This window comes from Haliaeetus albicilla, chromosome 9 (assembly GCF_947461875.1).
Source record: "Haliaeetus albicilla chromosome 9, bHalAlb1.1, whole genome shotgun sequence".
Classification (NCBI taxonomy): Eukaryota; Metazoa; Chordata; class Aves; order Accipitriformes; family Accipitridae; genus Haliaeetus; species Haliaeetus albicilla.
The window spans coordinates 33,133,745-33,157,837 of NC_091491.1; the positions used below are offsets into that span (position 1 = coordinate 33,133,745).

Consider the following 24,093-nt stretch of genomic DNA (forward strand, 5'->3'; position numbering starts at 1 on the left):
ACACCTGAAGTGGATATTGGAGATGAGATAGAAGCAAGGAAAGGAGAGTAGAGTGATCTGTGGGGAATAGAATGGCCAGTACCTTCTTATATGTCTGCTTCACACCAGACTTGCACATTTTTTTTTGCTTGGTGGGGACTCCATCCCCTCCTAGTCCAGGTAAGGCAGGGTAGCTAGAAAACTCACGTTACTTACAGGAAAAGATGAGTGTGCAGTCACCTTGAGCTGTTAGTCCCTGTCTGCTCTGTGCTCTTCTACAAATAGCATCAGCTCCTGAAGGCAGAAAGACGAAGCCACCATTTTTTTTTTTAGTAAGTTCAGTTGGCTACTCTCTCCTTCAGAAGGCACCAGAATAAACAGCGAGGGAAGTCGCAGTGAAAGGAAGTGCCCCAGGAAAACCCAGATTGTAATTTAGATTATTTCTTTCCTGGATTTGTCTCTTAGCCCTAGAAAAGGGATAAGGAGAACTGGAATAGTGGTATTTCACACTCTCCTCCCTAAGGAGGCATTTCACCCTCTTCTCTCCTTTCTGAAAGGGGAGCAGATCTTCCTTTGGAGCCACTACACGTGGCTTGCCAAAGCTAAATTTCATACTCTGAAATGTTTGCATTTAATCTGGCACATGTAGTTTTTCCTAGAAAGTATGAACAGACACTTACCATGGATTACTACAGCATAAGAGTATGCAGGTATGTTTTTATCGCATATTAGGTGACACTGCAGGATTACATTCCAGTTTATCTAGGAATATTTTGTAGTCTACTCAGATCCTTAAGGCTCAAATGTCCAAGGCATGTTAAAAAGAATCTGAAAAGAAAATCTCACTAATTCTCAAATGACCCTAATAACTTGTCTAGAGGCTGGGCTTAAAATTGTACTTTTAGCCACTTGTAACAGTCCTTCTAGAACAGTGGGGGTGACCCTATTCTCTACTAATTTGTGAAACTGAATGACATCTTCCAGTGGAAAAATAGTCAAGGCACAGCTTTGACTCAAGAACAAAAATGAAGAGCAAAAAAAATTAGGATAAATGAGAAAATGAGGAGGGTTAGGAAGATGGTACAGACTGTAAAGGTAACGGAACACTTTGGAGAGGCGAAACAAACACAGGGAAGAAGAGGAGGCAGAGGTTCTGGAGGGAACCAGAGTGTTGCACAGGTGGGAAAAAAATCATTTGTTGACACTTGATAGCTTCAAACCTTACTTGATTTTGAGCTCAGTAGACACTTTAATCAGTGGTACAGCTGGAGCTAGCCTGGAATATGGTTCTCTCACACTGAGAAAGGAAGATGACTGTGGGTTGTTTTAGATCTGAGGTATGGGATTCATCTTTATTTGATGGAAAATGTATTTATGACATTGCCTAGGCTCCATTTTCTTCATAATTACTAAATGCAGCCACCAGCAGCATTTCTTTGGTGCTATCTACCAGCTATTCTTTAGGATAAGGGATTTTTAATTTTGGTGCTAAAGGCAAGAAACTGCTGCTGTCATTGCCTCTCCTCCTGCTATCCATGGGGATACAAACTAAGCACCCCCTTACAGTGTGGAACTACTGCCAGGGGGATGGTTTGCAGTTCCAGCATGGAGGGGACTTCACATCAATCACCTACCTGTCTGGCCATGCTGCTGTCCAGTCCACAGCAGTGAAAAGGGTTGAACCATCCCATAAAGGTAATCCTGGAGGGGAAGACACTGGCAACCCAGGTTTCATCCTGTATGCAGATTACTGATTTCACACATCTCTTCCTGTTAGAGTGGGGTGCTTTAAAATCCAAGGTAGGCAGAGGTACCTGAAAAAAATACAGCTGATAATGATTTCAGTCCCGCAGATGGCACTGGCAGCTAATCGGTGTATAAAAATAATCCTTCATACATTGGCATATAGTATCCACTTCATACCTCTTAAAGGAAGAACATAGTCCCAATGCTGTCAAAAAAAATCCCTTGTTAACAGTCAGTAACCAAACTAGCAAAATGTTAAATATCCCCTTTTGCCAAGTCTTTAAGCACCACGCTCATAAAGGGCTTCAAGAATTCTTCAACAGTGCCAATCTTCCGTTGGCCATGATATGCTAATTTATGCTGACTGATGTGAAGTCAGCTAACTGTGATAGAGAATCCATTAAAGAACAGAAAGAATAAATGAAGCTGAATAAATTATTGGAGGATCTGGAGCAAACAACTTCAGAAGACTACCTGTCATGAAAAGGTCATATTCTCATATTCCTGTCAACCAGTGGGCTCATAAAAAAAGAACAATTTATCAACACTTTGTGTCTGCTCCCTGTTGTCATTTGTCTTCCAGTCTTTGCTCCTTGCCTGTATTATGAAAAGCTCTCCACTCCTGGCTGATGAAGCCACTCCTCTATTGTCATCTGAAGGGCGGAAATACTACCTGGTTTAGTGCGTGAAACCCTGAACTGTCTTTCCAGGTGTCAATGATAGAGTTATATACAACAAGCTTGCACAACAACACACCTGATCAGTATAAGGGAATGTTATCTCGGATCATATTGCCTGGGTTTCTAGAAAGCTTCCTCCAAGAGCTTCTTGTAACTCCTACACCCACTAATATCCTGAGGCAGGTTGAAAGACCTCTAAGCCTATATCCACAAATGCAACTGTGGCTTATGAGAAAGAATGCACAGATCTTTAATCATGAGACTTCTAATTTATAGACTTTGCTTCAAGTTCTTTCTCTGTAAATCCTCTTTCCAGTTAGCAATAAATAAGGCCCAGTTCTAATTCTTCCCTTAATGTCTTTATTTGTTATGCATCAGAAGAAATTTACCAAGATTTTCCAAACAGAAAATGAGAATGAAAGATTAACTGTTTGTAGGTACAATCCTCAGGATGCAGCTGTCTGAAAAGCATCTTTCAGGGTAGTGATTAACTAAATCAAGAGGAAAGCAAAAATCTTAAGACATGCAAAAAGGAATTCCCATGCAGAAACAATCTTGCAGAGTAAGTCCTCCCTGAATCTGTGGGGCACCATTTCCTACTGAGGAATGGCACAGAGCTGGTAAGGAGGTGGATTCATTGTGCTCCCAAAACCAAGCTTTGTATTGACTTCTTTCACTCCTTCTGGCAGGGTGAAGCCGAATGCCTGTAACAGGGTGGAAAAGACAAGAAAGAGCTCCAACCTTGCCAACAGCTCCCCCATACATACACGGTGCCCTGTGAAAAGACAGAAAAGGCAATCAGCCAAAGGATTTCTATCACACCTACTTTTCTAACTTGCTGGGTTTTTGTTTGTTTGCTTCTTTCCTGCAGACTATGTCCTTTCTCTTATCTGACTTTGTCATTTAATGATTTGGAACTGAAAGGCTGCTTGTATTTACACAGAAAGTTTTAATCTATATTTACAGCACGCGGCAAGACATTATAGAAATGATGACCAGGGTTGCATAGTTTACATTTACAGTCTTCCTAGCACTATGCATTTTGCTGCTACTATTTTGATAACTGAATCTGTCCTCCAAGAGAAACTGGATCTGTCTTCCAAGAGAAACTTTTCTATGTGTTGTTCGTTCTCTTCAAATCTTTTCCATATACAATTGGACTTCTCTCTTCCTGGAGATCTTTAAAACAGTGAAATGTGTTTATATACCTATTTGTAGATGCCTGTAGTTATGTTGGGGAATGAATCGATCTTAAGTTGTTATCACAAGGAGTAAATAAGTCCCTGTTCAGTGCACATACCTATTGAAAACAGTAAGAATGCTTCTCTGTTTACAAAGTTTCCATCTTCATCCACAAAGTGGCCTGGGTTGAACTGATCAGATGTCTCCCAGGAACAGACAGAACAGGGTCAATATTTGACAAAATTATGGTGTTTTGAAAAAAGGATCAGCGGCTTCAGTTCTGTCTTATTGTTCATATTCATCAGATAAGCAAATAATGACAAAGGAGCAAAGAATTTAAAGTCCTAATTTAAAGTCTCATTTTTTTCAAAAATGAGCTGAAGCTTTAAAACATTTCATAAGAAGTTTAAACTTTTGAGAATGTTGCTGCTTCCTTTCCTTTATTACTTGCTGCCAATAAGGTCAATAAAATAAATGGTTAGGATTTTATAATATTCATATTGTTAAAATGTGTTGCTTTTATTTTTCCTATTGTCACTAAATATTTTTATTACTTGTTCAGCTTTTGAATTACAGAATATCATGAGTATCAGTTTAATTTTTCTCTTTGTTACTTGATAATTTCTGCAATGCTAGAGTTGCTTTGAGCAGATCCAGGAAAAAGGAATGAAAATGAAACTACATGAAAAGCAGTGATGGGAGAATATGTAGAAACAAGCCCTAATGTACCTTTCAGTTACAAACTTGAAAGTACTTTAGTTTCATTAAAATATTTGCAAGATAGTGCATTTAAAAGCTTGTGATATGAAAATAATTTCAATTTTGCAAGTTTTTCAGTAAAAACTTTTTTCCATTTTGAACGGCCTCTGTTCACCAGCTGATAAGACTTTTTGATAAGGAACAGACCTGAGGGTGCTGGAAATTACTATGTTTATTTTCAGTCACCATTCACAAGCTTTCTGTCAACAGAAATAATGATCTAAGAACCTACTAATATTCAGGACAATGTGCACATTTCCTTGCAAAAGGCCAGCCTTAGAGAGAGTCATAACTCAGGGGTACTGATAGAACTGATAGGATGCAAGGGTTCATGTCCCCAGCCAGTAAAACCCTCAAAAGCCTTTCTAAATTAATCTAAACTACCAAAGACCTACTGATATCAGCAGTTCTCAATCACAGTTGCTTTTCAACTAAATGAGCAATCAAATCGAAAGAAACTAAAAAAGGATAGTGTTTTGGGAATCACTAGCTGAGGTGGCTTCCATTGCTAAAAAGTTACGTTAAATCAGTTTTTAAAATGGTTAAAGTGAACCAGACATCAGATATTTAGATATGCAGCATATCTGTATCTTTGGAACAGGAAATTCCGGCAGTTCTGTGTCCTTCACGCTCTGTCTAGGAAGTGAAATTAAGGTTATATTACTGTATTGCTGGCTCTCATTAATTACAGCATTTGTACAGAGAAACTTTTTTCTGTCCTTGTAGCAAATTAAATGGGAACAACCCAGAATAGCATCCAGCTCATTCTGGACTTTCTCTAAGGAGGAATATTCAGCTTTAAATATACACCAAACAATCTATAAACTCTATCCTTACATTATTTCCTATTGCTTTTTGTAGTAATAATAACATCCAACAAGATTAAAAAGATATTTTATAAAATAAGAATGCCTTCAAATTCCCATACAGATGACCTGAATAGAATTCGACACTGAAGTTGCTTCTAGGTTGCACACTCAAATAATACTTCAAAAATAACGATAGCAAAGTCCTTCTGTAAGAATATATAGGTTCCTGTTACATTTACTGCTCTGAGATAATTTATAAAAATACTTTTATTAATAATTTATTTTTAGAGGCAGGGAATCAACTGGAAAATGAAATATTAATCATGTATTAAGAGATCAGTTTAGTAACTGATCAAGGATTGTTCTTTACTCAGAACCACATAGATTTTTCTTGTCATCTACAGATGGCCTAATTACTACTCTGTAATTACCTGCCTTAGGAAGCACTTACCCAAATTAATTTTTCTCAAGGACTTTTTTTCCCCCCACTTACAATCTGAGCTGAAACGGTAATTTCTGATTAATTTCTGAGCTGGAATGCTCTAATTAATATGAGTCTTTATCATTGCAATTAGATTGACCCTGTGCATGAGGAAACTTAAGACTGTTTTAATATATCCTGAGAGGGTGAAAGATCATGTTTTGAAAATTCAGTACGTGCAATCCAGTCTCAAATTTTAGGTCTTCTGAAGAGCTGTTAGGTAACAACAATGGGACATCCTTTCTCCTTATCACTTCCACCATTTTCCTCTTGACATCTTCCTGCCGTGCCTAGTATCCAGCTTAGACTCTCAAATATGAGGCCTTTGAAGTGATTTGTATACCTTTTAATCCCTTCTATCCTGCACACTCTGACTCTTCACTTATTTTACTCTGCCAGCCTGTATCTTTCTTCTGTGAATATCATTATTAAAAGCATACAGTTTCAAGCTACTCACCCCAATCTTTTTTTTTATATCTATTTATATGTAGATATCTATGTTTGAAGTTTAAGCTTCATGGAATAACCACACATATTAGCAACTTCACGCTGTATTGAAATTATTTCTGCTGCAAAGAAGCCAGAAGCACATCAAAGAGTAGCAGTCATGGGTTGAAAAGGATGACCTGAAGACTCCACCTTGTCCTCAGTGGAAGTCTAATCATTATTGTCAGTAGAGGGGAAACGGTGCAATTTATCTCATCTGAGACTAGACTCCTCCATCTGATCAGATGAATCACACCCTGCATTCTGTATAGATCTCTTAAAAATGAAACCTAAAGTGACTATCCTGTATGTTAGAAAGGTTACAGCAAGAAGCAGAAACCTGCAGTTCGCCTGTTTCATACCCTAATAATTAGTTCCTCTACTATTCTTTGAACAAGCTCTACTTCTATTTGAACATGTATAATTTCTAAAAAGTTGCGGAACTGCTTGGGTGTGCTTACCTTGAATGTCAGGATAAACCACCATATAGAGCAATGCTCAACATAAAGTGGTGGCCGTAGTTTCTGTACCTGCCAGAAAGAGGTCAAAAATAGCCTGGATCAAGTTTTCTTCATCATAAGTAGCATCAGCATCTTCTTTAGTCTGAAGATATTAATTGGAAAGATCAAGTTAGGGCACACAAAAAAAGAAGTAAGCCACCTTGCATCACAGGAATATTTACTGATACTATCCAAAATGGAAAAAAAAAAAATTAAAATTATATGGCTAGAAAATAAGACTTTCTGAATAATATTAAGACATTTTCTAATATTCTCCATTACATTTGTCAATTTATCCTATCCACATACACATTTTGTTCTTCAGCCATGACAGTGTTATTAATTGTACATGTTTTCTATTCCTGCTGCAAATCCCATCATAACAGTCGTTTCTAGTCGTACCTTAAGCACATGCAGATCTATTATTAGTGTGTTTATAGATAACCTACATGTAAATCTACTTACATTATTACTTCATCATCCTCCTGCCATCTCTTAGTGTCAGGTTTTTTTAATTCATCTACCTATGAGCTTTTCTATGGAGAAATTGTACACTTCTAAATTTATATTAGACATCATTATAATCAAAGGAGCACTTTAAATCCCTTGGTGTTAATGGAGCTTAAGAAGAGTTCAGAGATACTCACTTTATCTCATCCAAATAGTAATCAATAAAATCTTGATTTTCATCTGGTTTTCTTTTTTCTTGTGGCTTTCAAGTTCCTTTGCTAATAGAGTGTTCACAAAATTTATGCTGGACATAGTCTGTTTAAATGGTGCTAGCAAATGCGTTGCAAGCCAGGGAAACATTTCATATACCTATAAAAGACATATTTTATATATGTGGTATTACTGACATTAGCAAACTAAATTTTAATCCTAATACAGGCTTTTGAGCAGTGGAAAAGGCAAATGAAAGACTCTGATGACTGCATCTTCACCTTTACATTGAAGGGATAGTGCCTATCCCATGATTCATTAAAGACTTTCTTAATCCCATTTTTTCCCTGGAGCAGAATTTCTCTTAGTTTTATGCTACAAATTTTCCATTGTGATGTACAAAGAATAAATGAAGTTACTCTGTACCCCAGTTCATTGCTAGGCTGAACTTCAGTAGCAAGGACCTCATATAAAATATGCCCCTGTTCTCAGTTTATCCAACATATATATCATTTCTATCTCATCACTAAAAAACCAGACCCAGGCTGACTTCCTTGACTCATCTGCTAACTGCAAATAGAAATATCCAAAAACAGGTTTATTTTCTTACTGTAGGATACTGAATGCATGGGGATTTTACTCAGACACACCTTCTCATAGATAAGAAGCAAACATATCACATCTGCGTGATATGCAAAACAACTTAATGAAGTAGAAATACTGATCTGTGTGGATTCCCTGTTGTTTATTCATTGTTCTAAACCTATTCACATTCTTGCACTTATACCATTATAAAACCACATCTCAGCAGAAAAGAAAAAAAAACCACTTTTTACATTAATTCCATTCCTCTACTTCATTTCCTTTTCTTTTTTCCTGTTTTACAAATTGCACCATGTCCTTCCAGGTTAAGAATTACTGCAGCTTAAATTATGCATTAGGTCATAACTCTTGGGCTCACTTGTTTAAATGGCAGCTGCATTAAAAAGATTTATCTTCCCACAAACCTGTTCAGATTCCTGGCTTGTATTTCTTCTTGGTCCTACTGCATAATTTTGTTTAAAACTACCTGTCCACTTACCAGGAAAATACATTAGTACAGACCATCATTAAAGGATTGTACATCACTGTGAAACCACTTTAGAGAGCAGGACAGAATGAAGTATTGGACTAGAATGTTTTTGTTAGCTGTGGACACACTGTTAAGAGTTTTTAAGAGCAGCTTATACAAATACCTACTGAGAGCAGTTTGGAAGTAGATGATCCTGTGTTTTCTGGGACCTGATGATCCTGTGACCCTGGTTAGAAGACAGCTTAGGAATCATTCCACCTGCATTTTCTGGGAGAAAAAATCTTAAGTAGTTTTATTTTTTTTTTTACCAAAAGTATCAAATTAGTCCTCAAATTCTCTAGGACCTTGATTACAGCAGTTTCCAGTTAGTAAGAGATGGTGGAAAATCATGCAAGATACAAAGCCGCATGAGTTCCAGCAAGTTCTGCAGAAGCAGGCTGCCTTGTACCTTGGTAAATTGACTTCTTGACTATATACAGTATTGTGGGTCCCATTCATAAATGGTTAATGATAAAACTGCCCTTGTTTGAGGCAATCGGTTCCACTGTTTTTGCAGCTGCAGTCACAGTTTCATACAGAAACAAGATAGCAATTTTTTCTGTCCAGGTGAGCAGATGTGAAGTTAGGAGCTGCCGTCCTGAATGAAGATAAACATCATCCAGCAGCTAATAGAGATTGACTTCCAGTGTGCATTACTGAATTGTCATAAGGACATGCAGAGGTGGTACAGGTGTTGCTGCCAAAAACTACAGGAAAAAGCTACCATTAAGCAATTTCGTGATATGTTACCTTTATGCAAAACGGTTGCTCTACTTAAGTTCCTATGAAGTTAGCTAACAGTAGTGAAGGAAGTAGTAAAGACCCATATCACTCTTGACATTTGTTGACAGTCATGATTTCATGTGGTACAGAAAGCCACTTTCTCAGACAGGATTTAAGATAAGCCTATTTCAGAGCTTTTCAGATATTTTTACCTATATTTTACTACTGAGTTTCAGTTATAGTTTCAAACACTGGAGTTGTACAGGTAGTGCTTTTGCAAGAAAGTCCTTTGTACATCTCCCAAACATGTAGCAAGCCTATATATTTCCATTGCTGTCCACCAGATATAGGAAATTTCTGTACTATGATGACGCATAAGCAATTGAAACAAGTTTTGAACTAGGCATCTGGAAGTACTGTTCTGATGCAAATCGTTCCAGCAATTCCAGGTGCACTAGTATTTATTTTTGTTATAAAAGTAACAAGTAAGTTGCCTTTTTCATTATCTATCTATATAAAGTAAACAATCAAACAAAAAAAATCATTTTCCTCACAAAGAAAACAGATACTGTTCCCAAATGTCGTTATAGTATCAATGGATTCAATCAAGCTGTGAAAATTTACATCATCTTTAGGGAAGCAATGTCCAAAAATCACAGAACAAATCACATTTGAGATAGTATGAACAACAGGCATAGTGAGGTCCAGAGGTTTTCCTGTAAATACAGTGAACAGTATTCACCATTAACACTTACTGTTCCTGCTTTTCCCACCAAAAGGAGAGCAGGTAACATTTTATAAACACTTATAACGTTAATTAGAGTGCTGGATGGCAGGTTTCAATTTATGAGTAAAAGGCATGAGAAAAGGAACCTTCAGACATCTAAAAACCACTGTTGGTTAAAAAAAAGGCAAGACTGCTGGTGGGAATGGAATTAGTAGTAGTAGTAGTTATAAAAATACCCAGTTTCCACAAAACTTTGGCATCGGTAGATCTCATGTTTGGCAATAATCAGTGTACATAAAAGGTCAGCTGAGACATTGTATGAATAAGCAGCTGAATTGAAAAGAGAACCACCTTCTATTATTTGCTTATATCTTTTATACCTGAACAGTAGAATAATTGAGCATACTTATAGAATCACCCTGTTATTCAGCAGCACAATCTGAACAAACTTCCTCTCTTGCTGAGGAGGCTGCCACAAGCCATGTGGCGTGAGCTTTTTCCACTGCACTTGCGAGAGCAGAGCCATAGGGTTGTGCAGCCTTGGTCAAAGCTTTTAGTATTTTGTGCCTTGTTTTTCTTTTCTGGAGAGGGATATGGGGTGTTGTGATACTTATTTTGTTACTGTTTACTGTTACCCTGATTCTGTGACCATGGGTAATGTAAAACTGATTAAGAAGTAATAACACTAACAGACAGTGACCATGGCGTGTCAGTTCTAAGTTCATACTGTGGGGTTTCACATGTAGCACTTGTGCAAGGAAGTGTCTCATGCAGATCATATGATACAGACCTTTGAGACTCAGGTCTGCATGTATATTTTAAATCTATTTTTGTAATCAAATTATTTCAAAAGCTACAGGGGAACCATTCTTCAGCAAAATCACCCATTGCACAGACTGACCTGCACGCTGAGTCACATACCACTTGTTTTCTATAAGTTTTCCACCAGGTGACAAGATCTCCTTTTGCAGTCGATAATCCTGGCCTTTTTTCCCTACTCCCAGTTTCCTCATTGCTGCAAGTCCAAAATGCCTCTGTTACCTCCAGAGACGACCATTAGAGAACATAACACCTAGGATCATAATGAACTAATGCTTTATAAATTAATGAATTGATACAGTTAATACGTCAAAGAAGCTTCTCTTTGATTCTAGTTTTTTCAAATTTTTGCCAGCAGTCCAGCAGCATTCCTCTATCCTCTCCTTTCTTCTTCTGGCTTAGCCATCTATCTCCTGCACATAAACTCTTACAATAGCTGGTTTTGTTTTGACAGAATCAAAAAAAGAAATGTTTCATAAAAACTCATGAAAATATTAACCTTTTTTTCCACTGTAAATTAAGGACTTTGAGACTCCAAATCAGTTTCCAAAACCAGGGTTAGAATACACAAAAAGAATTTGTGAAAATAGTTACCATTTCCACGAGTCAAAATATGAAAGGTACTGCTTCTTGGCCTTCCACTAATGTCTTCAACATGGACATTCAGACCTTCTTTCACTGCCTGAAACCCTTTCAGGACAACTATAGGAATGTCTGAAACCCATAAGGTGAAGACATTACCATGAATTTTGGCCATCTGTAGAACAAAGCAGCATTAGAACAACATGGGTGAGAACCAGTACGATTAAAATCAAAGAAGATGAACCAGATCTTTTCCCTTGGCAGATGCCCCAGGGGTGATTGACTTTGAGAAGAGAGCATCAAATCTATGCTTACTTATAATATAGCTGGAAGTCAGGTTTCTATCTAAAGTCTGGTTTACTAAAGATCAAGATGTTCCTAAAATGTCAGACAGCCAATATTGCCAAAGTCTGTGATGTTATTTATTGCATGTCTTACAATTCAAACTCATTGCAGACAAATTCTTACGTGATTATAAGAAGAAAACATTACCTCATGAGTTTCACGTGAACCATGAACAGATTCCCCTTTGTGTATTAAGTGTAGCAAAAGCAGCTGAGGAGTTGAGTAAAGCAGGAATCACTCTGTCCTTTCTAGCTCAGCTGTGATAGCCTTGTCTCCACTATACTGTGCACACAGACATCACTAGAAGTAGGCAGGACACTCCTTTCCCTGGCTGGAGAATTGGGCGCTGGAAAAGTAAAAGGCTGAGGGAAGTGCAACAGTGCGTAGATCAAAGTAGCAAGTCTGTGGAGCGCAGTAAGCTGGGAAGAGTGAGGAGTTGCCAAAACATCCCAAGAACTGCAGGAGTAGAGGAGTACAAAATTTTGCTGCCTGGGAGCAAAGAGGGAACAGATAGGCATGTTAAGCAAAAATTTATACGCATGTGCTTGCACATATTTGTTTAATTTCATTTTTTGGAAGGACTAATTCATGGCTTTTGAAATCTTGGGATAAGCAATACTACTCTTCAGGTTTGGGAGGTCAGAAATAGAAGAAGACACAACAGACATGCACTGGCTGTAATTTTATGTTGTGAGGTCGGACTACTTTGCCTTGAAATATGCAGCTCAGGAGAAGATAACTGGCAGGACAGAGAAGAACCAGGGAAAAGGAAGGTTGACAACAAAAAGTGAAAGTGAGGTGCTATTACTTATATATTTAAATGTTAAATATTTAATATATACTTATGAGGAATATAAAACATTAGGATACAAATTCTAGAAGTGTTGTTCATTACAACTGGACTTATAAAAGAGTTTGAGCGTAGGCACATAATTAATTAGTTCAGCTACTTAAAAGGTCAATCAGGCTCAGCAGACTGAAGTCCTTTGTGAAAATCTGACCAAATTGCATGTCAGAAAAAAATTTATTCTAAGATCTTTTGAAAAATCTGTTGAATAAGTATAAAAAAATTAATCCTTTCTGTACAGGAAACACATAGGCACTCAGTAGCTCTTTCATGGGATATTTAGAAACTGCCAGTGCAACAACAGTCAAAACATAGACATGCAAAAGACTGCACAGAATTAAAGACACTGCTTTAAAATTTATCTTTTTCCTATGTCTAAGACAGGAATATTATCATCAGTATTGTTTTGTTCATATGCACATAAGGTTTTAATGGCATGTTTCATAGTAAGCTGGAAATTTTCATACCAAGAAAAAGATATTTTAATGATCCCCACCTATTTTCACATTTATACAATTCAGAATAAATCCCTCCCTAGCATTCAAGGTAAGACTATGTTAAACATTCACATTTACTTTTCAATCAGCTTATGAGTCCTTTAATTAATTGCCTGAAAATACACACTTTTTTAAGGATCTCATGATGAATTTGGAAGTTCATCTGCAGCAGATTTCCAAAGAAGGGGTATGGAGTTGGTCCAGGAAGAAATCATCTTCTCATCCATTGCAATTTCAGAAACTGCATAAACAGCAGAGACACCACGAAAAATACCAGCACCACACTTACTGTTAACATTTCACTTCTGATTTACAAGGCTACATTGTCTCTGAAAAAGTGCTATATAGACAGAGGATAGATCCACTTTATCTTGTTTTGCTAGTACCTCTCTAAAAAGAGGAAAAGATGTTGAAGTTTCTCTGCCTCTCAGTCCTTCCCTCTTTATCACTTCACTTCCCCATCCCAGACAATGAATTGTTCTTATTTTTAGGCATATATGATACCATTCCATTATATTGCAGCTACAAATCTGACAATCATCAGCTCTTCAATGGATATGAAATGTGGGTTAATTATATGCCTCCTTGTGTTATAACAGTTGCTGTCACATGTTCAGTTTCTGGTGTACCTACCAGCTGAGAAGGCTAAGAAGGCCTCTCGGGTCACAAAATTTCCATCCTTGTCCAAAGAATGACCAGGGTTGAACTGGTGAGGGGTCTCCCAGTATTCAGGGGCAATAAGAGCTGAGTCTATGTTTGCCATAATCATAGTGCCCTGAAAGGAAGATGCTGTTGGCTCAGTTCTCTCTCTCTCTCTCTCTCACATCAAGAAGAAAAGAACACATAAAGATTCCAGCTATAATTCAGCACACTGCTGGTCACATAGAGAGACAGCAGAAATGAAAGATTATTTTATTAGGAAAAAAAATTTAATCTCAAACTGTTCTGAGGGGTTTTTTTTTCTTCAAAAAATAGATAAGAAAAGAATCTTCAGTATTTCAGGTTCAGGAATTTCCCTGCTGTGTTCCTTCATGTCTCCTTTTTTTCCATTCTGTTAGCAAACACCACAGAATGAGTGGTCTGCAGTTCTTTAGCACCTTATCCTAAACCTAGTCAAATGATTTTCCCACTTCTGACAAGCTTTGACAGGTTTTGACAAATGACGAACAAAGCACCCTGGAAATGAAATAGTGTATTTCAAATTATCTTTCTCAAGGTGGAGGTGGGAAAGGTGTGCATGACAAACACCATGGAGCAGAGGTGTGCAGGAATATGCCTCCATGCGTGCCTTTGGGGAGGTTTGGCATTGAGATTAAGTTTGGAAAGGTTGGACAAGCTGAAGCAGCTGGCAGAAGCTTTTTATTTGAGGTTAGGTGGCAGTTCAGAAGCTGTGGGGAAACATCTTCATTATATGTCAAATATGATGCCAGAGAGGTAATAATAAGAAAAAGAAGTCCTAAGTGAATGAAGTTGAGTAGATGCTTGGTATTGTCTCAAACATCACCAATGAAGAAAACATTCCATCTCCCATTTTTCCACAAGGCAGACAGCATCCTAGCATTAACAGGCTGCTGCACCTTCCCTACTGATGCCACTGTACATTTCTGATAAGTCTTCTCTGAAGTCATTTGAAAGTATGAGTTCAAATGCTTATAAAGTCTTTCAAAATCACAGGCTCTTGGAAGGTAAGACTCTGCAGCACCCTCACAGAACAGTAGTTTAATTGCTGTGAAACTGTGCTTTTGGCAAGCATTTCCACTCACTGTCTGTGAGACAAAGGCACAGGCCAGAGTGCATGGGAGGGGTAAAGTGCTGTCTGCCAGTGCCCAACACCCATCTGTCCTGAACTGGAGGGAAAAGGGGTTAATGGTAAACATGACTGCAAGGAACTTAACTCATGGCCAAAGATCACATTGGAATAGAAAGGGTATCTGTACCTTTGGAAGCTGATACCCCAAACCAGTTGTATCCTGCTGCTTCTCTAGGAATTGTGATTAAAATAATGCTACCAAAATGCATGATCTCATGAATCACAGCATTTGTATAAGGCAGTTTCTTCTGATCCTCACAGCAGATTAGATGGGAGGAACCCAAAATGGCATCTAGCTCTTTCTGGACTTTTTCTACCAAAAAAAAAAAAAAAAAAAAAAAAAAGAAAAAAGAAAAAAAAGTCCATTATAGGTACAAGAACACTGTTGTTCATGAAACAGAGCTTTCATTTCCTTTTTGGATTATAGTAGTGATAGAAAAAATACAATCTCTAAATAATTTATACTTACCATATCTTAAAATGTAAATACATTTACACAACTATCTAGTTATGATTTTACTACACTCTAGTATTTCCTAGTTTACAAGTTCTGTGTTCAGATCATCTTTCCACAAGTCCAACAGATTTATTGAGCTTCATAGTTAAAGGAAGGGGAGCAAACTGTAAGTAAAACAAGAACTTCTTAATAAGAGATCAATTCAGTTACTCAAGCTATTATTTTTACTCTAGCTAAATACAGACTCACAGCACACTTACCAGCATATTGCAAGGGAGCCATCATATCAAGCTGATACACGTATGTAATGCTGAGAACTGGAACAGGATAACATTACCAAACCATCACCAACTGTTAATCTCTTTTGGCTGTTACCTAGGCTTCATAAGTAACATAGCTTATACAGTCTCAGAGGGTTCAGCATCAAATTTCATACTTAAAAATTAGGTTAGTAATCTAAGAGGTTTTGTTTGCTTTTTATTTCATCAGAATTTGAAACGTATGTGTGTGCACAGGGCTCTCTTCTTCCAACATTCTAGCACCAAAAGCATGAAAAGAAGGATTTCTAGCTCTAAACCCGAGTTGAGAACACATACTTGGCTTAGCATTCATCACCTTTGAAAGCCCTGTATCAAATAATTTAAAAATTTTCGAACCAGTGTGCAACTATGCCCTTGTCTAGAATTTTCCTGTCATCTTTTTGTCTTCCTATTATTGCCTTCCTTCTCTGTTTAATATTCCCACACGTTACAATAAATATACTTACTCTACAGAAATACAACCAGTGTCTCAGTTAATGAGTGCAAATAATATATTCTTATTACACATTCTGGTTACCAGTAAAGTGTCACTTTTCCCTAACCCAAGCTCGTATTTCACCTCGAGCGTTTTCAGCTGGACTGTATCTTCCATTACATGCTTACAGTACTGAAACAGTCTGACAAAAATCAACAAGACAAAATACAGTATCAGAAGCTGAATATCCCTGAAATCATTTAAAAATCTCTGTCTGAAAATTTACTACTTCACTGGCCTCTTAAAAGCAAAGCTCAACGATGTGATCTTCAAAACAAAAACAAAACAAAACAAAAAAACAACAACAAAAAAAAACCCCACCCTTGATCTTCAAAGACACTTGATCTTAACAACTCACCTGGCATGTCAGGATAGGCCACCATATAGAGCAGAGCCCAGTGCAGAGTGGTGGTGGTGCTCTCTGAGGCACCCAGGGAAAGGTCAAAAACAGACTGCACCATGTTGTCTTCATCAAATGTAGAATTTGGGATATTTTTAGTCTACAGGTGTCAATGAGAAAGGTAAAATGGGGTATACCTGCATAACAGCACTGAGACAGACAGCGACTGCTACACCTAAACAAACAATATTTCTAGAGGACGGAGAAAATACAGGTACCTGACTAAAACAAAGATTTATGCAAAGATTTTCCACAAACATTGATACTGTTAAATTACAGGTGCTGTTGACAGTGTCAGGTGTCTAAGGTCTTGTTATGCTGCCTTCTAGAGTGACTTGTTGCCTTGCTGCTAACTTCCACATCAGAAAAAAACCCAACATTTCAAAGTAGTTTTATCCCACCCTTGTCACTCTTGGTACGTTTGCTGATTTCAGCTATCTATTGCATGTATTATATTTTAAAAGATTTATGCTTTTTTTCAGAGCAGAGACTGCCATCATTTTAAGATTGTTATGATAATCATACAGTACTAGTAAGCACACAAAAGCTCAGTAGGAAGCAAAGATAATAAATGCAAATATTAATAAGACACAAAGAATCAGAACTAGACAGCCATTCAAATATCTGTACCATTTCTAAGTCCTCCCTACCACCCACTGCCCAGCCTGCACTAAGGATTCCACAGTATAACAACAAATCAATGTAATTAATATATACTTCTAAAACAAGTTATTAAACTAACTAGTCAAAGTTCATATTTGAATTTGACCGCAGAGTTTAAACTGTGTCTGTAGAGCTCTGTAATAATGTTGCTATGTACACACAACTGTAGGAAAGGTACAGGAAATCTGTTATGACAGGATGTGTCACAGCATAAATTACTCACTTTCTCTGATCCAGATAAAAGTCAAGGAAATCTTCTGGTTCATCTATTATGCCTCTTTCCCTGTGGCTTCTGATTTTCTGCTTTATGAAAGAATGAACAAAATCACAGGAAAATGATGTTTTCTGTGCAGGTCCTGGGACGTGGTCTGTAGCCCATGGGAAAATTTCACACACCTGTGAAGCAAGCATTCCACACAGATGCTGTAAGTTACATGACATGAGCAAGACTATCATAGAGATACAGCATAGACATTTTTGGTGCTAATTTGCTGAATTAATTTCTCTAGGAAAAACACTGTAGCATCAAAGAGAAATGTGGGGTACATGTTGAGTACATGAACACACATTAAAACCACAAATTAAAGACAACACAGTTTCCACCCTGAATTCTTTCCTATCCTTACTGCATGACTTAACTTGCATTTACCCTGTTAATTCACCAACTAAAGAATCCACTTCTAAAGTTAGATTTAATAAATGTTTATATATATATTACCTTAGCACACAGAAAAAAAATCGTTCTCTTTTATTCTGATACAAAGAGTATCACCTTTTCACCTTAACAATACTGGTGTTTCCATTACAGAAAAGTTCAGCATCCTAAGCACATTGCCCTTGCTGAGAAATTCTAATAAGATTATTAATGTGATATTAATATAATAGTTGAATGATGTCAAAGCCAAAGCACTGCAGGTCCAGTTCATATTCATAGCCAGACTTTTTATCAGTATTTAATGTGTATGAAATAATGCAATAACTATAATAATATATATAATATAATTATATTGCATAATAGTGGAATAAATAATGTGCTTAATAATAAAATAATCTGCATATTAGATAAGTCATTTTTTCATATAGCAAAGGTAGCTGTTACCAAGAGCCACTATACAGTTGTGTGCTTCAATCAGCTGGCATAAGGTTTCATCCTCTAGGGAGAAACAATGTCCAAAAACCACAGCACAGATCACGTTAGAGACAGCATGAACAATGGGGAAAGGAAGGGTCAACAGCTCTTCCTTTCTTTATGTCCTTTGCTATTTCGGAAGCAAGATCACAATGACATTTTATAATAAATGTCCTCTATGCTATTTAGACTGTTAAACTGAAACACCCAAAACTCACTGGCAAACATAGCAAAACATAAATCTCATTCAAAAATGAGGATAGGAAGGCCTCAAGTCTTTAACTCCCAGCCTTTTGTTTGTTTGTTTGCCGCCTTTCTTCTTTTTCATTTTGTTTTGTTGTTGTTTTTTTTTTAAATCTTGATCTTGGTGTTGATACCAAAATACACATTTCCAAGGTCTGACTGCACAAACAGTTTTGACTGCACTCTAAATCTAAGCTGTGCTCCAAACCCATTCATTTCTGGAGTAAAAACAGTTAGTCTTTACCCTTAGAGTCATGCAGACTATGTACTATGTCAAAAGCGCAAATGCAGTTCCCAAGCACCTTCTCAATGGCATACAGTTTTTGTCCGTGAAGAACTTGACCAGATAATGGGCCTCTGTTTGTATCTTGCACTCCATTCCTTTATTCCCCATTCCCAGTTTTCAGAGAGCTCCAATTCCAAAATGTGTCTGTTGTTTCCAGATGAGACCATTTGAGACCAGGATATCTTCAGCCATCAAGAATCAATTTCATGTCACGTTAACATTCATGTAATAATAAATTACATACACACTAAGAGTCATCTTCTCATCATGCTGCCACTCATAAAGAAGAGAGCCACATAAGGGCAGTGTTCTTTTAATTGTATTTTGTTAGAGACACAGAAACTACTTCGGTTAATATATTCCCACCCCTTTAACAAGCCCGCTCAGATCTCAGGACTCACACATCTGTCTTCCAAAACTAATCCTATTTTTTCTGAAGCATCCAAGAGCAGTGGTCATTACTCAAAACTCCATCGAGCAGCCTGCTGCAAGTTGCAAAGACAGTGTGGGTTGGTTTTGCCTTCTATTTGCCCATGCTTTGAGCAGAAATGAATCTAAACCCATATTTGCATATAAAGTCTTTTAGCCCAGGTCATGCAGTCTCTTACAAGATCCCATTTATTATCTTGTACAATCTTCTAATACAATTAATACTTACTTGTAAGCTCTGTTTGCCAACATCCCCATATGGAGATTGTGTTCTTGCAGATGTTGCCACATGTCAGGTCTGCAGGAGTGGCAAAGACATCTTTCCTCAACAAACAGCAAATTCAGGTTCCTACCACCTGGAAATATGTTGGTGTCTCTCACCAAGCTACTCACAGCTAGCAGAGATTTCTGCAGAGCTCATTGGGGAGGTCTGGGCATTTCCTATGCTTGTGCTTCTTAACCTTATGCAAACCTTCTGGAGATCATCGCATCTCCCTGTTGGTAGTGCTTCAAAAAGAAAAACTCTTTCATGGCTAGAGTTGATAACTGGTTCTGAGCACATGTTGTCTGCGCTACACAGTCTCTGGCTTTTAGGGGATCCCACTTTTACCAGGCTGTTTATACCAGATATTGATCTCTCATCTTGGACCAGGTCCCTCCTGGAAAGACAATGAAGCCAGGGAAAGAACCACCTAGCAAGAACCAGAGTAGGAAGAGCAGGCTTTAGCCAATCTACAAACAGCTTCCTAGGACCAGAGGTCTCACTGTGGAAGAGGAAGGAATCCCAGGCCCCTGTGCCGTGAGTCTGTGTTCTAGCAGACAGCCCAGCATAAACCATTTAATCCACATGGTGGGGAATCACTTCCCTCTACCAGTCTAGACCACATTTCCCCTAGGATAGCCAACTTGCTCACAGAGACAGCTGCTTGGTCACAGTCTGGAATAACTCTCCCCTATTTCTTCTGTTGGCCTGAAAGCCTGGGCTTAGCAGAAAAGGAGCCAGTCCAACAGGCAGGTATTTGTGGTGCAGAGAGTTGCCAACCTGCAGCTGTGCTGCAGCTGTTTGTTAAAGCAGTCCCTGTGTCGCATCTCAAAGTTGGAGCGACTCAGGTTCGTGGATTTCCTTTGTCAGAATTAAGGTGAAATGACACCAGGGGAGTTCAAACAACAATCAACAATTATTCAACCTAGCTAATCTTGCCCAAGTACAAGTGAACTTATCAATATGAACCTTGCAACATGTCATTAAGTCGCTGTTTGAGAAGAGAAGTGTAGAAAAAGAAACGGAAAAAGGAACATGAAATGCATCAGAAGGGGAGCGCTCCCATTGAGTCACGAGGTTCAGAGCAGACCCCCTTGCTTTCTGGACTCCTTCTCAGAGAGGAGCCTAGGGGCAGCTAGAGCCACTCCTAGTCTCAGACTTGGTCAACGGTTTATATTTAAAAGGATGAAGTGTAGGGACTGTGGAAAAGAGAGAAGGAAAATAGGGAGACAGAGAAAGAGAAAAAGAAAGAAAGAAAAAGACAAGAAAAGGGTTTCACCAGTTCTGGGTCCAGCGTTGGTCCAGCCAGTGTAGAGATCCAGTTCTGGAGGGCGCGCACTGAGAACTTGTTCTCCCTTCTTTTATAGTGTGTTAGTCGACGGTCTCAACATTCGCAGTCCCATTCCTAGGGTTCTCTGGAATCAGTTGGTGAGCTTTGGGGGAGGGGGTTCATTGCGGAGTTGCCTCTCTTTTTCTGCTGGCATGACCGCTTAAGATAGAAGCACAGTCCCATCTTCTACAGGGCCTCCTCCTCCAGGCACACATGCTGTGCTCCTTCTCCTGGTCACTTAAGATAAGGAATTGAGGCTTTGGAGAAGTGCAGTCCCACCCTCCGTGGGGCCCTCTCCTCCAGCCACATTGTCCTGTTCACAAAACTCCAGCATTTTTACAGAGGCCGTTTTCTCTAGCAAAGTTCTTCAACGAATGTTTGAGACATTGACTATAATTTGTCAGACCGTCACACCCTGCTACAAATTGCTAGCACTAGGGCAGCTTGTCACAGCCCAGCTACTTTACTCCACATCACCCAGATAAAAGGTGGCAATAAAGACCCTTCCAAATGGACTGAAGTGGCCCCAGACTTAATCATCTCTATTCCTTAAAGATATTTTTCTCTACTTACATTAGCTAGTATTATAAATTAAAGCTTTCCAGATCATAGTCCACATGCAACAAAGCCTGACTGAGGATAAAGGCATCTGCACTATATCCTCTGGGTAAGATGCTGGTGGAAACAAGTTCAATCATTTCTGTTTTAAATGCAGCACCCTCTTTATTCTCCATCCACCGTAATTCAGCAGTGTCTAATGTAAATGATAGCAAAATAAGAAGCTCTGAACAAGGTTATGTTGCACCTACAGTCTGGCTAATAGATTTAAAGCTCCAGTGACCTTCCTGTGCCTTCGGACTTGCCAAAAGGCTAGACCTTATTCAACAGCTCGGTACATGCTTTCCTTACAGCAGCCTTTGCTGTAAATAAACAACTGGGAGCATAAAGAACTACTTTAGCCTCAGCTTGCAGAAGAGGCTGCAAGCTCCAGATTATTTCAAATCAGGACACAAACTTAGACAACACTACGAATGGACAAGCAAGACCTAGATAGGTACAAATATTGCTGCTCTGATGAGATTCTGAAATACATGTGTGACAGTAGGACTTCGTAGACAACTTAGAGTAATGCTGCAGAATTATATCATTCACCCTGAGCAGACAGAATGGGTGAATTGGGAACTAAGGGCTTGTCAGTAAAGAAAACATGAAAGGAAACAAAGGAAGTCAAGGACGAAGTCCTTCCACAGATATGAACATCTTACCCTTTCCATTTGCCATTCTGTTGAAGACATAGGTCTGTAGTCGCCTGGAAACATCCTCTGAGCTGGTGGCAAGACTGTCCTTCACAGAGTGGAATCCATACAGCATCACCATAGGTTTGTGACCCAGCCACAGGGTACAGATGTTGCCATAGGTTTTTGCCAGCTGTAGGTTAGATCAATGCCAAAAAAATACCCATGGGAGAAACATCAGCCAAAATGCACACATAATGGGCTGCTCTCTTCCAGCATGACATTACTCAGGGGTTCAGGAAGTGAAAAGGGACTGTGATTTTGTTTTGCAGTGAGAGTGCTTCCCACAGTAAGGTTCTGGGCTTGCTCTGGGAACCCACTATTCACAGCAATGTGAATGATAAAAGAATAGATGTTCTTCCCTTTTTTAAACTTGGCTTGGGTTGCCTTTGCAATATTAATGATTAGGAAAGTGCCCCTGACCAAGTGTTTACAGATCCATATTAGGTTTCACATGAAACTTCACCTGCCCATTCTTGATTACATTTTTCAACCCCATATTTCATCTCCTCAGCCAACAACTAGACCTTCTTGAAGTTACATATTCCAGGTGTAACTCTCCTTCTAGTACTGCAAATTTCAAGTTTTAATGGCACGACCTCTTCCCCTCTTATAAAGAAGTACTATCAACTGAGGCATCTGAGCATAGATCCCATCTCTGCTTGGCTAGTGATGGGGACTGCTCTCAGGCAACCCTGTGGGTATTCAGCAAGGACAAAGTCCCTGACTCCAGGCAAAAACACAGTACAGCTTGTTCTCCCACAGTGATGAACATGTATCCATCAGAAAAGTTTAACATTAAGGTGTTTTAAGTTCCCTTTTCCTGAAGCCAACATTCTCCAGCTGCAGCCAACTACCCCCTGACATGCAGGTTACACTTAGCACCTAAGGAGAGGTTGCGACTTGAAAAATATATCAACACATTGGATTCTTTCGTGAAGTTTTGGCTCAGTGTAGGATGTTGAGCACTGAAAGAACCTGTATTAACATGCTTAGCATGGATCTAATTCTTCCCATCAGTTCCTTCCTTTTGCCATCATTTATATCCTTAGCTCATCTGCAAGGAGCAATTCCCAGACTGGACTTCAGAAAAACAATGGAGCTAAGGTTTTGGCTGCATATGGCATACAATCTTGTTTCCATCCCATGATAGCAGAAGACATACTGGTGTGCTTTTCACATCTTCTGAATTCAAGACGCCTTGTTTTAGATGATTTTCTGTATGTGCCTGTGGTGGAAAATGTGAGAAACACTTTTTTCTTTCAAGGCAAAAAGCCTCCCTTAAAAACAGAAGTCTTTTTTGAGGCAAAATTACTGTCCTCAGTTCTGTTTAACTTGCACACGTATTAGCTTTCACATGAATTAGACTGTCTGCAGATTTTACTTAACTTGTTTAGGCACTTTATTTAACTTCCATGATTCACCTTCCCTCAGGGTTAAGTTCTCCCTGCTACCACATTAGCCTATCAACAGCCATCAATAGTTTTTACAGTTTGTGCCTCAACAGCTCTTTAGTTCGCATCTGCAAATGCATACCTCTTTCAGTTGATCAGTTCTAAAATTTATCCTCCAGATGCTTCCAACGATGGGAAATAGGGTTGGTCCAGGAAGAAACCCACAACTTTTCCATTGCAATTTCAGGAACTGCACACCCAGAAGAAACAAAACCAGGGAAATGAGAATTACACTTATCATCATTTCACATCTCCAAACAACTCTACCACTGAGAAAACTGCTATGAATCTGTCTGTGGAAATGGCTCTATATTGTTCTTCTTAACTCTTCCCCCAACTATACGAAGTAAGACTTCATACAGAGATCCACAGGGCACCAAATCACCAAGAGATAAAGAAAGCTGTTATACAGTCACAGTATGACAGACGTAAACTACTGTAGCTAAGGCTTATGTTCAGCTAAAAGATAGTATTTAGGGCCAAAGTCTGAAGAACCATACACACTAATATGACTCAGCCTGGGAAGTCCCACATAAGTTTGAGAGTCATACATCTTCCTTCCTTTGCCTCCTAAATTCCAAAGGAGGTGGTTCCTGACAAGTCACTT

General features: G+C 38.6%; 1 pseudogene; it reads right to left on the minus strand.

The window, feature by feature from the left end:
* Positions 1–1,510: 1,510 nt before the first annotated feature.
* On the minus strand, positions 1,511–23,951 carry LOC104320888 (cytochrome P450 2J2-like; annotated as a pseudogene).
* Positions 23,952–24,093: the final 142 nt, after the last annotated feature.